Source organism: Chelonoidis abingdonii, chromosome 7 (assembly GCF_003597395.2).
Source record: "Chelonoidis abingdonii isolate Lonesome George chromosome 7, CheloAbing_2.0, whole genome shotgun sequence".
NCBI lineage: Eukaryota > Metazoa > Chordata > Testudines > Testudinidae > Chelonoidis > Chelonoidis abingdonii.
Window position 1 is genome coordinate 61,550,207 of NC_133775.1, and position 14,264 is coordinate 61,564,470.

General features: G+C 40.9%; 1 protein-coding gene across 3 annotated transcripts in view; it reads right to left on the reverse strand.

Annotated features, from left to right (window-relative positions):
- Window positions 1-14,264, reverse strand: part of RABGAP1L (RAB GTPase activating protein 1 like) — a 570,182-nt gene that overhangs the window by 257,269 nt on the left and 298,649 nt on the right. The gene's annotated exons all lie outside the window — the stretch shown is intronic.

Genomic DNA, 14,264 nt, shown 5'->3' on the forward strand with positions numbered 1-14,264 from the left:
AGCAATTTTCATAAATTTAACAACATAATATCTCCCAGTCACACATTTTCCTACATCACAGGTTAACAACTATTCAACATGTCAATGTAAAGCTACATTAATAAACAGATTAAAAACAGATCTGGAGTTAAAGATTTCATTTTCTTTCAATATGTTTAAAGGGTCACCATCAATTAAAAACATGTTTGTTTAATTTATTTTTTAACATAAATTGTTACTAGAATACTATGACTGAAAGAATTTTTTTTCATGTTTTTATAAATTTATTTACTTTGTGCACTTGGCATTTTTCCATAGTCAGTTTAAGTATTTCCTCTAGGTAGATAGATAGATCACTATTTCTGTGGGTCTTTCACACCACATCAGGGAACAGCTTGTTTTGTTTTTTAAACAGGGAAATGTGGTTGCAGGTGTAGCATCTGAGACTATTTTTAACTCAGTTGGTGTAACTGATCAGGTTTCAAGATGGTGTCCCTTTAAAATACAATTTATCATCAGAATTTCACTCCTTTCCAAACCAGTCAATATAAACCACCGGGAAACAAAACCCTTCTAGGAAGGCTGGACAACATTATGATTATTTGAGAGATACCTGCTGAGCTAGAAACAGCCCCCGTTATTATTATTATTATAAATATATCTGCATTGCCAGGGGCAGCTCTAGGTATTTTGCCGCCCCAAGCACGGCAGGTAGACTGCCTTTGGTGGCTTGCCTGCGGGAGGCCCCTTGTCCCATGGATTCAGCGGCACGCCTGCAGGTAGTCCGCCGAAGCCACAGGACCAGCAGACCCTCCGCAGGGATGCCGTCAAAGGCAACCTGCCTGCCGCCCTTGTGGCGACCGGCAGAGCGCCCCCACCGTGGCTTGCCGCCCCAGGCACATGCTTGGCATGCTGGTGCCTGGAGCCACCCCTGTGATTAAGTCTTGACCTTGAACACTTTATAAATATGATTATGACAGTCAGATCAGTGTTAACACAGGAAAGGAATTCTGCAAGATACTCAATAGAATATGGAATAGACAAAAAATACAGAACAAGAGAGGAAAAAGAGGGGAGATGGAGAGAACTAAAGACAGAAGAGAAGGAAAGAGGAACAGTATAAAAGGGATGGGAGTGGATCAACAGGACATGGTGAGAAAGATGATAGAGGAAGGAAGACATACAGGGGAAACGGAACAAGATAAATGATAGAGAGAAAAAAAGACAGGAGATATCAAACTGATTATATTTTGCTCTCATTCCCTCACAAACGGAGGCTATAAATCAACATCCTACCTTCAGTTTGAACCAAGGTAAAATCAGATTGCAAGATAAATAAGATCAGTTGTACTCTGTTACTCTGACCAGACTATAAAGATCTAGAAGAGCCACATATAGTTATGAAATGGCTTTTTCCTTTCTGAGCTCTATAGAATCTATCACTAGGTCTGTTATAAAATTCTACTCCTTCCAAAACCCTAAAATCTAAATCACTAGATGCTGATGTGCTTAAATTTCAGCCCCCCCAGTTGCTTTAGGCAGATGGATGCTCCTGTCCTGGATACTATTGCTCACTACTTGTATTTAATTCCTATGAGTGAGCGGAAAATTAGATTGTGAGCAATATGGCTTATCATAGTGACATGTTTTTTAATCTTGTGTATTTACTTTTATTGATGGAAGATGGATCCAGATTACAAGTGCTTTGGCTTACTTTCTATCTCTTTATCTTTCTGATAAGTGTTACTTTCGTCCTACATCTTTATATGAGCATTGCACTTGTAAATAGCTTTTGGTTAGTTTGGTCCGGTTATTAGGTGTGATGGGTTATCTGGCTGCCCAATGCTCATGTTGTATTTATCATACAGTATTTTTATAATCATATGTGTAACATCTTTGCCTTTAGGTGCTACGGCTTAACTTGTAAAATCAAAGGAATAAAACATCTAACAACATTTCTATATTTTTGAAAAACTTATAAAGGTATCAAAGACTGTTGCAAATCAAAAATAAATTAGTTTTTGCCACTGTGGAGTCTGCACTCTCTTGCACTTGTATTTGTATGTAGAGATTATTTGACTCACATAACACTTGTATTTTTCTGTTTTTTACGATATTTAAGAACTCTCCTAGGTAGACTTGCCTGAGGTTTTATAACCTAGCTTAGCTCAGATGATATCTGTCCAAGTTTGGGATCTTTCAAGATGAGGAATTTACACTGGAAAGGTCAAAGGGTTTATTAGGATTCTTATTATTTACAGATGCTTAGTTCTGTTTCGAAACACAAATACTGTATAAATTATTCAGAATAGGATTTTGTGCATCAGACATAACTGTGTCAGAGATGCACAGAATATGGTGTAAGGACCAAACGAGGCCCACAGAGTTACAAAATGCTACCCCAAGGTACACTCTCCCTGCAACTACAAGTCAGGGCAAAACTAGTTTACTGATGCTATTTTTATTGCTGATAAACTTAAGCAATTTATCTATCAAGGAAGTACTGAAACACTATGGTTTACGCAACACTATAGCGGTGTGATTTTTTTCTTAAAAATGTGAAACACATATAAATATTAAGGGGAGAAACCCCTCCCTTCACAGCAAGTTACCAGTTCAGACCTCAGTATCAAAAAGTTTGGGCTTATCTGACATACATAAAGCTTTGCCATCCCTTGTTAATCTTATACGTACCTTCCCCTCACATTAGGTAAAGCTTTCAAAGCAGTGCTTGACACTGTGGAGCTCATCACCTTTCAAGATTCTAAACTGACTTATTGAAAACTGTATCTGTTGCTATTTTAGGTGTTCTTTGTATCCTGCCTTATTAGATATATGCATAAGAGAAATAAGTAATAGAAAGACAACATTCAGTTTGGGATAAGTAATGGTTTATATATTTTACTTCCTAAGAACATTGTTTAACACAAATATCCTATTACAATATTATTATACTAAAATTATTTAAGTGTTACTGTATGAGATGCAGGCAACCAGCATTTTAAGTCAAAATATTTATTTCTGGGAAACAGAGCTGTGATTCAGCAAAGTACTGCACTGTTTTGCAGAACTGGGGCCTAGGTGCCAGGGTAAGAGATTTTGTCCATAGTTCTAAAAGCCTATTGACAGCTCTGTTCCCAGTATGCAAAGCAGTACCTACATAAAAGACGACACTAATACACAGAGGGCACTGAAATATATCAATCTGAGAAGTACTGAGAGGTTTTTAAAAGCGACAGCTGATTTTCTAGTGGCAGCCAAACATACAGTAACAATTTGTCTACTCATTTAATGCTGCTAGAATTAATGAAACAAACTGCAGGCCGAATAGATGGCTTCTTATAGGTTTCTGTATCGCTAATATCAGTCTATGCAGAAAATCAGGCATACTCAGTGATCGTTGCTTTGTTACACAGAAGGCATTAGTAAATTTTAATACTTGCTATAAATGTAAAACAATAGAATTAAATGGCACTAGCACTGAAATAGTTTTGTTTTCTTATATCACTGTTGTGCTCTGAATGTATTATTCTCCAGAAGACCACACTGATGAGTGTACATGGGGGAGGTGCAATGGCTCAAGCCTCTAGGGAATATATCACATGAAAGCTCTCAAATATCAGGTCCATTTGGACTCAATACTGGCTAGGAAGCAACTGAAACCTCCACATAGTAAAAATAGTTAGGGAGAATAGACCTACTGTTCTCAGAATAATACTTTCAAGGATGAGTCCTTATCTGGAGATTGTGTAACTAGAATGATGCCTATTCCAGGTGAAGGTGAAATAAATAGACAACATATGTTTCCCTTACAATCCACAATCTCCGAAGTCACACCCCACAATTTACTATGAGAAAAATCCTGCCTCCTTCACCATGGATGGAATGAATCACTAGCAGTGTAACTGATGCAGTTCCAGTGCATACCATGGATGTGCAGTATTAAAGGGGCGGGGGTGGGGGGGGAGAGACTACATGGGAAATACATGGCCCTTGAGTGGAATGGAGCCCTCCTGTGCAAGGGCTCTCACACCGCATCAGGGAGAACGCAGATGGAATCTGAGGCCAGAAGATCTACCATTGTGCTGATCCTCTGGTGTTCACTCCCACAGAAGAGGGGCCATGTACTGTAGGCCACAAGGCGCCACTGTCTGAAATAGCCTCTGCAGCCTGGGAAGAGGATTTCTTCTCATTACTCCATTACACACCTGTTCATTGACCAGGCCAGCTACTAGGGCTCAAGATGCTGCTGAGATTTTGGTCTTGGGTGACCTATGCCTTCAAAGGGGACACAGTATATACAAATAGTGCAAAGGATATTATAAAGACAAAAACAAATTCTCCCACTATTCAAGAAAATCTTACATTATGAAAACAAAATTTTAAAAATCTTTAAAAAATTCTCCATGCATGTGCTTAATTTTGCTTTCTTGTCAGACTGAGCAATAAAACTATATTGGCCAGTATCGCTTTTTCCAGTTCTCAAGCATAATGCTGTCAGGCTTGGATTCCAAACGATGCAGGAGAATTTGTTAAACACAACCTTGTGTAATCATTCCTATTTATACTGGGTTTTGTAAACCTCTTTTCTTACAAAATCTAAACTTTGGGTCAAAACTACTTGACAGTATTTCTTTAAAAAGGAAGTGAGAAAAGGTGAATTCTCTAGAAGAAATAGAAAGAATGAATGAAACTTGTGACAACAGGAGCAGGACATAACTCTTTCAAAATACGGAATGAAAATGACTTGATTTGAAATAACTCAGCTCCTTCACTGATAAACAAAGGATGGAAAGATTTTACCCAGAAATTTACCAACATGGCAAATGTGACTGTCCAACTCACAATACACACTGAAATAAATATAATCACAGTTACAGGAAAGCTTGGCACTGTTCTCTAGGGATTTTGTGTTTGATCAAAAAAGCAGCGTTTAAAGTTTTCTAATACATGAATTATACATTGTTAAATTACAAAATTATAGACATTAAGTGTTGCATACAGATTAAATCCTACTCAGCACAGGCTAACACCATAGTTATCCAATGAAGTAAATGCTTAAAAAGTGACCCCATGAAAAAAATTAAACTCCGACTACAGTAGTTTGTGAAATCAGAGACAGAAAATTTATACCTAAAAAGGGTAGGTATAAATGGCCAGTTTTCAGAATGGAAAGAGGTAAATAGTGGTGTCCCCTAGAGGTCTGTACTGGAACCAGTCGTATTCAACATATTCATAAATGATCTGGAAAAAGGGGTAAACAGTGAGATGGCAACATTTGCAGATGACACAAAATCACTAAAGATAGTTAAGACTCAGGCAGACTATGAAGAACTATAAAAGGATCTCTCAAAACTGAGTGACTGGGAAACAAAATGGCAGATAAAATTTAATGTTGATAAATGCAAAGTAATGCACATTGGAAAACATAATCCCAACTATACATATAAAGAGGGGTTAATTAGCTGTTACCACTCAAGAAAGGATCCTGGAGTCATTGTGGATACTTCTCTGAAACATCGACTCAATGTGCAGTGGCAGTCAAAAAGGCAAACAGAATGCTGGATAATTAAGAAAGGGATAGGTAATAGGACAGAAAATATCATGTTGCCTCTACATAAATCTACGGTACGCCCACATCTTGAATAGTGTGTGTAGATGTGGCGCCCTAGCTCAAAAAAGATACACTGGAATTGGAAAAGGTTAGAAAAAGGCACAAAAATGATTGGGGTATGGCACAGTCACACGAGGAGAGATTAATAAGATTGGGATTTTTCAGTTTGGAAAGAGAGACGGCTAAGGAAGAAATGATTGAGGTCTATAAAATCATGACTGTGTAGAGAAAGTACATAAGAAAATGTTGTTACTACTTCTCATAACACAAGAACTAGAGGTCAGGTCACCAATGAAGTTAATAGGCAGCATCTTTAACACAAAAAGTATTTCTTCACACAACACACAGTCGATCTGTAGAACTCCTTGCCAGAGGATGTTGTGAAGGCCAAGACCATAACAGGGTTCAAAAAAGAATTAGATGAAGTCATGGAGGATAGGTCCATCAATGGCTGTTAGCCAGGATGGGTAGGAATGGTGTCCCTGCCTCTGTTTGCCAGAAGTTGGGAATGAGCGACAGGGGATGGATCAATTTAGTACTAATGTAGGCACAAGACGAATGGGTACAAACTGGATATTAGGAAGTTATAGACTTGAAATTAGACGAAGGTTTTAACCATTAGGGGAGTGAAGTTCTGGAACAGCTTCCGAGGAAGTAGTGGGCAAAAGACTTATCTGGCTTTAAGACTAAGCTTGATAAGTTATGGAGGGGATGATATGATGGGTAGTTTAATTTGGGCAATTGATCTTGGATTATCAGCAGATAAGTCTGCTCATGGTCTGTGAGGGGTGTGGATGGGATGGTGTACAAGCCTAAGTGCTCTGCAGGGACGAGACACACACACACACACAGTGAGTGATATGGCTTTAATAAGGTAAAGGAAACACACCCGCAACGGGGACTCTGCCGTTGCTAACTCAAGCGGGACAAGTCCAAAGCAGCAAAACAACTTCTAATAAATAACCTTATGCTAATAGCATGTAAAGCAGCTCATACATAGGCATGTGGGAGCTTTCCACAACTGGGCTATCTCTTATGGTATAGGGCAGGCTTTTCCAAACAGCGGTTCTCCAGCTAAGCGGTTCCAACCAGCTACAAACAGCATAGGCTAGTATACAGCAACCTTTAATACCTTCCTTGAGAAGGCAAACAGCCTTGGCTAAACATGTGACAAAATCTTCCGCAGTCCCTTACAGATGGGAATGAGTTACTGCAGAGAATCTTTCCTGGTTGCTGGCTGGTGAGTCTTGCCCACATGCTCAGGGTTTAGCTGATTGCCATTTTTGGGTCGGGAAGGAATTTTCCTCCAGGGCGGATTGCAGGGCCCTGGAGGTTTTTCGCCTTCCTCTGCAGATGTGGGGCATGGGTCGCTTGCCTGGTGGATTCTCTGCAGCTTGAGGTCTTCAAACCACAATTTTGAGGACTTCAATAACTCAGTCATGGGTTAGGGGTTGTTATAAAAGTGGATGGGTAGGGTTCTGTGGCCTGCCTTGTGCAGGAGGTCAGACTAAATGATCATATTGGTCCCTTCTGACCTATGAGTCTATGAGTCTAATTGATGATTACCTGTTCTGTTCATTCCCTGTGGGGCACCTGGCACTGGCCACTGTTGGAAGACAGGATATTCGGCTATCTGGACCTTTGGTCTGACTCTGTAGGGCCATTCTTACGTTCTTATGTTCAAATATTTGACCAAATCTGTGGCATTTTAAAGAATTATACACAATTCGAGACCTACTTTTCTGAAAAGCAACAAAAATTATTTGAAATGAATGGCCTGTGATTTTCTCATGAATTATGATTTAGAGCCTATAAGTCAGCCAGTTCCAGCAATGAATAACAGCTTTATAAAGAAAGTTTTCTACAGTAACACAAGCTCTAATGTAGAAACGTTAAATTACTACTAAATACTCTTAGGTGCCCTGTCTCCACAGCCTTACTTTTTATAATATACAGTACAAAAAGATTGTGTTATAGGCAGCACTACCAGTTCCACCAATAGTTAAACTGCCTGACACATCACACTATATAATACCCTAGTTTCAGTTGCTTACAACTTTGTCAAACTTCAGCTGTTCAGGCTGAAATTTCCAATGCCAGGTACCTGATTGCCTCAGGTTGAATTTTTATTTGGAAAGTTTCAGCAAAACTGGTTCAGTCATTTTGAAAACAAAATTAAGAAAAATAAATTGGCTTGCTCATGTTAAAAAAAAGTCCGTATAACCTTTTCTTTAAGAAGCTATAGCCAGACATGTGCCTTTTTCTGCTTCTGTGAAAAAAATGCCCAAATTTGGCCACTCTCTCACTTGTTCAAGACAGTTTGGCAGGTAGATTCTCTCAAGAGTCCATCCGTGCTAGAAATGCTCAAACCTGGGGCTGAACTAGACATTCCCTGCAACTGTTGCTCCTAGCTGCAGAAGGGCTGCAGTGGTACTGGGGACTGAGAGAAAAGAGACTGTCTTTCCTCTGCTCTCAATGCTTCCCCTGCTGGAACCCAGCAGCATGGAGGAGGAAACAGACCGACTTGCATGAATAAAGATAAGACTCAGATCAAAGGGTGATAGTACATAGGAGCCAGGGAGGTGGAATTCTGCTCCACATCCTATGCAAGGAGAGCAACACTGGTTCCACTGCCATATACTGTAGTTGAAAAGGCCTGGGCAGGATTTGCCAATAGGAACCCAAGTTTCAAGGTCATTCAAGTCTTCCACTGAAAATTTTGATTGCTTAAGCAAAAAGTTGTGGGTTTTCCTCCCCCACTCCCATTTTGGTGTGTGCAAAATTCTGTAATTTTACTGTCTTGCCAACTTTCTTTTGAAAAGGAAGATGTTTTGAGTCTTTTTCATTCCTTCTCTTTCGGTGCTTAAAGGATCATAGTATTTTCTGAATGTAGCAAACAACTTATTTTATGTTGGTTCTTTTCTGTCAAGGTGTGAGGAAATTCTTATCCCGTTTTTTCATGGCCAGAGTGCAGCTGAAGGGTTTCTCTAGGAACAGATTAGTGTTCTTTGATTTTTAAAAACTTCTTAAGAAATGTTTGCCATGTGATGACGGACTATAATTTTCTCTTCTATTTCAGTACTGCAAAGCAATCCACAGAATTCAACATCCACCAGCTTGCTGAATGAACTGAAGTAAAACCTTTGAAGTAAATTCTGTTTTTGGTTTCTTTTTCTACAGAACTGCATAAGCTAAGCTTAACTGGTTGGGGTCTGCCAACAGCTAGTGAGCTGGGAGCTCCCAAATAATGAGTCTGCTATCATTTTAAAATAACACTCTTGGTAGAAAACACAAATTGCAGTATCAACTATTTCCCCAGGGAGGTAATGCAGTTTTTATAGGTTTTTGTGCCTTCCTCTATGACTTTATGTAAAGTTCTCTAGTGTTACCCTAAATCTAAGGGTATATCTATACTACCCACCGGATTGGTGGGCAGCGATTGATCCAGCGGGGGTCAATTTATCGTGTCTAGTCTAGACGGGATAAATCGACCCCTGAGGCTGTCCCGTCAACTCCTGTACTCCACCACCATGAGCGGCACAGGCAGAGTCGACGGGGGAGCGGCAGCAGTCGACTTACCGCAGTGAAGACACCGCGGTGAGTAGATCTAAGTACATTGACTTCGGCTATGTTATTCACGTAGCTGAAGCTGCGTAACTTAGATTGATCCCCCCCAAGGTGTAGACGAGGCCTTAGAAAGATCTCATTCAACAGTAACCAGACTATAAGCTACCTTCCCCACAGCACATTCTGGCCCCAAAATACTAAGATGTTTGTCAACCACTGTTCGGATTCCTAAAACTGTTTGGAAAGCTGGCCTTCTGCATTATCAGCATTGAACAGTTTTGCCTTAAGCATGGAATAAATATGTTTGGCGGGACAGCATTTGAGCTAGAGATGCAAGAGTCCCCAGAAATTGAAACAACTTATTTAGCATTTTTCTTACATTCAACAATTTGTACTTGTCGCACATGCCATGATTTCAAAATATCTTCTTGAACTGTTAAAATAAACTGTGTTACTATTTACATTTGTAAAGTCTTAGAAAAGTATACTAAGAATACTATATTATCATATTGTCTTTTGTTTATATGCTGCTAAGTACATTTCAGCATGGAGGTTAGCAATAAGGCAAGTACAGTAATTCCCAAAATTAACAATTCTTCTGCTGAAAATGTTGCCCTAAACTCAAAACTCAGCAATGGAACATCTACATATTTAAAACAAAGCACTTAAGTCTTTACATTGGAATAAATAAGTAGAATGTAACCTTTGTTATTATAATGTAGTTAATGGTTGTTTGTAATTTTAATAGTTTTGTAACAAGGTATTTCTCAATAGACCTGTAAATTTATAATAGCCCTGTCAACTTCATTAGGCCCCAAATCTGTCCCCTCTAAAAACTTTTAGAGGGGACTGGAGTGAGAGGCACTTATCTTTATCTCATTGCGTTAAAATTCCCCCATGTTTATTATATCAGTCTACTTGGTGAATTCTGTAAAATAACCCGCTAGTCTCATCTGGTCCCAAAGGATCACACCCATATCACAAAAATCCTGACATCAATGAAACTGCACTCACTTGTGTCAGGCCTGAATATTATATTTAACACATTTTCTACTGAGTATTCAGGGGGACCTCTGGGGGTAGGGAGTAAAATGGGGCCCACCCAGGCACATACCTTCCCACTAGAACCTCCAAGACTCAGACTTGTACAGGGAACCCTTTCCCTGAGGGCACTAGGACCCACATACCTCCCACCTCCCCACATCAAAGTGGTCTTCGGGGAAAAGGAACAGCCAGCCAGAGACACAAGCTGGGAGGAGTAGCTGAAGCAGCAGCTTAAGCAGGATGTTTTGGATACTGATGATGACAGAGTATTTTCTATGGTTTTGACTGTACTTTCTCAGCTCAGTGATGACTGGCTGTTTGCTCCAACCTCTACGTACCTCAGTGAGGACTGGCTGTTTGCTCCAACCTCTACGTACCATCTCCCAAACCGCCTGTAGTCAGCCTCCTTGCCCAAGTGGCCTCACCCCTCCTTCCAGAAGTATACCACCAGTACAGGAAGTATAGAGGGTAGGGCCTCCCACTCATTTGGTACTGGGACACCAAGGGAAGCAGACGGATCCTGCTTGCCCCGGCCACAGATCCTGCTGCTGAGCCCAGCAACGTCCTACACGCCAGGAAACTTGCTTCTCCCATGGACCTGCTGGGGACCACCTACCCAGAAAAGCCCAAGGATGTCCTGCTGACCCAAGTACACCCCAAGGGCAGGCAAGGAAATGGCCCAGGGATAGCTGACCTTAGTCTGGTTACAGCTCTGCCTGAGGTACAGTCAGCATGTTGTGGTTGGGATCCCCATTTACCCAGTGGAGGACCATGCTGCCACTGCTAGGGTCCTGGGTCAGGGACCAGTGGAGCAGGGAGGCCCTGGATCCCACCTGCCACCCCACGCCTGAGGTGGCAGCCTGCCCTCACCAGGTCCAGTGGCCTGCGTTCGTTGGTCGTCCACCAGAGCTAGGACGCCCAATCCCTGGGGCTGCTCTGTCTCTGAACCCAAAGTCTAGAACTGATTGACTACTAGGTGAGCTCTGTCTGCAACTGCAGGCCAGAGCTGATTAAGTACTGGCTTTGCCCTGGCTCTGTATCAAGAGACCAGGGCTAATCGACTGCTAGGTTTGCCCTGTCTCTGCCTTGAGACACCAGGGCTAATTGTCTCCTGGGTGTGATCTGTTTCTGAACCAAGAGAACAGAGCTAATTGTCTCCTGGGTGTGCTTGCTCTCTGAATCCAAGAGACCAGCGCTAATTGTCTCCTGGGTGTGCTCTGTCCCTGAACCAAAAGACCGGAGCTAATTGACAACTAGGTGTGCTCTGTCTCTGCATCAAGAGACCAGGGGCAATTGATTCCAGTGTTTGCACAGTCCCTGCTTAAAAAGCCTGACGGCTACAGACGCTTGACTGTTCAGCCCCCACCTCAGGGCGAAGGCATATGGGCTCCTAGGAGAACCTGTTTCTGCCTACGGGCCAAAGATAACTGCCTATCTGGGAATTCAACCGTTAGGCCAGTCGGGATATGAATGCCTAAATGCTAATTCCCCCCAAATACTAGGCCAAGGTCCCAATGGCATAGTGAGGCAGCGTAGCCTCCTTCTGACCCAGAAGGGGAGGGACAACCACCACCAAAATACACAGCCTCTTCACCTGGCCTTACTCCACCTGCCCTTACCATCCTCTTTCCTTCCCTGCTTTGTCACCCCACCTCCTCCCTTTAACATCTCCTCTCCCTTTCCTTGTCTTTCCATTTAGCTAATCCTCTCCCAGCTAAACCCCAACAACAGCAACAAAAAGGAACTAACATGATTTTTGCTGCCATCATATTGTTCAATCTGCTTGTGTGTTATACCCCTTCACCCATCATCTGTCTCATCCACTTAAACTGTAAGTTCTTTGAAGCAGGGACTGCCTTTTACTTTGTGATTATAGAAGTACCTAGCATGATAGAGTCCTGATGTTCATTGGTCCCGAGGCAGTATCACAGCAAACACAGATTAATAATAAATGATAATTTAAATAAAGATACCACAAAGCATCATTGTCAGTTAAATCCTAGAATCATTTACAAAAAATCTGAAGATAAGATCATATACTATCTACATAGCCCACTTCTGACAACAAATGATTGGCCTGCAGAAAGCATTTGTTCAGCAAGCAATACCTAGCAGTCTTCACTTTCACAGTCCAAGCACATGAACTCTGAGATACACTTGAGCCCTGACAACCTGGGATCCAAATCTCTGAACCAGGTTTCCCCACCCTGAAGTGCATTGATGCTCTTCTCATCCAGCTACCAGGCTGCTTCTGAATCAGGTTTCCCCACTCTGCAGTGCATTGATGCTCTCATGCAACTACGAGCCTACCTCAGAATAAAGGTTTGGTAAACAATTTAAAGTGTCCTTCCTTACATGGTCTGTGCTAAAACAGACTTTATATAATCTGAGTAAAGATGTTTAAGAAACTAAAGGCTAGATGGTACTGAACAAAGTGCAGAAACATCAAGGTTGGTATAAAAAGACGTTGCCATAGAGACCATCTTTGAGCTACTAGTTGCAATTACAATTGTGCTGTGTGACTAGATATATCATCCCAAGGCCAAACTAAATTTAACCTTGCTTAACAAAAAGCAAAACAAATGGAATACTTCCCTAGGACCACACAATAGAACTATAATGAAACATTCTGTGCTAGGTTACATGCTAATGCTGAAAACATGTATCTATATTTCAAGGAATTATTTCATGCCCCAACTAAAGCACACTATTAATCTTACTCCCAGAATTTACCCAAGGTCACATCACACAGTATGAGAAACAACGGTCCCTTAGCAGTAATTATATTTTTTTCAGCAGACTGTGAATATCGTTCCACAAGAACTCTAAGCACTGATGTGATGAGCCCCTCGGAACCTTTTCTTCAAATTCTACTACCAATTTGAGAGAAGGCAGGGATTACACTCCTCTAATGGAGTCACTCTGTCTCTGGATATTGCTAAATTTTCCTTCCATAGATATCTTACAGTGGATCCATAATCAGGTACAAAAATTCTGAAGAGCAACCAGGGTACACCTCTTACTGACGTGTTTAGAAAAAGCTTTGTAAGACTATGATGCCTAGGGCTCCCCTACAAGGCCTTCACCACCACCACCACCACCATCAGTTTCAAACAGCAAAGTTTTACGTTGTGCTTCGATAGATTCAATATATTCTTTCAGGAATAAAACAAATAGTATCAGAAAATTTCAGTCACACACTTGTTTGCTATCATGGGTTATGGTTATAATTTTGTTGTTTACATGGAGGAGTCACCAACCCTCAACTCCCTCTCTCTGCAAGTATTAGAATCTCTGGGAACTAGATACAGAAACAAAAGTCTCTGCTGGCATAGTGTTACCAGCTGGCAAAACTGCCCCAGCAAAAGCATCCTCAGGTTCCTGCTATAAAACATGTGGTATCTCCTGGTTTCTTCATAAATCTTAATGCCAATTAGATCTAGAGCTGGTAGAACTTACTTCATGGAACTCTTCCAAACCCTGTTTTCAACTTCTCTCTCCCCTCCTCCCGCAAACTCATCCCTGCATAGAGACCTCCTATCTTCCTGCCTAAGTATGGTGGCATAGATAGATGACTTCTGGTGAGAAGAATAAGCACAGAAGCAGATGAACATTTTTGCACATAAATGTCCTTCAAGAGGCAAAATAAAGGAAGGAAAACATTGGAAATATTATATACAGACAGATTTGATTTTAAATAGAATGTAGTACAAAGTTTTCCACGAAGTATCAACAGCTCTATCTGGGAAAAATCAGTAAATATAACCATGGATTGCTATTTATAGGCAACACAAAAAATGTACGTCAGAAAAACACCTGGGATCTCTCACTCTCAGATTCTTTGTCCTTCACCTCTAGATGACAAATATCAGAAGCGGGAAAAATGCTTTCAGATTAAAAACATTCACAGCTCTTCTACTTGGAAATGTGAAAAATCTTTTTTTTTTTTTTTTAATAACTGACTTTTGTGTATCCAAGAGAACTTTATAAACCACCATTTCACAATGAATACTACTAGTAGTTGTAGTTAATAGTAGGCCCTTTTATGCTACCTTCCATC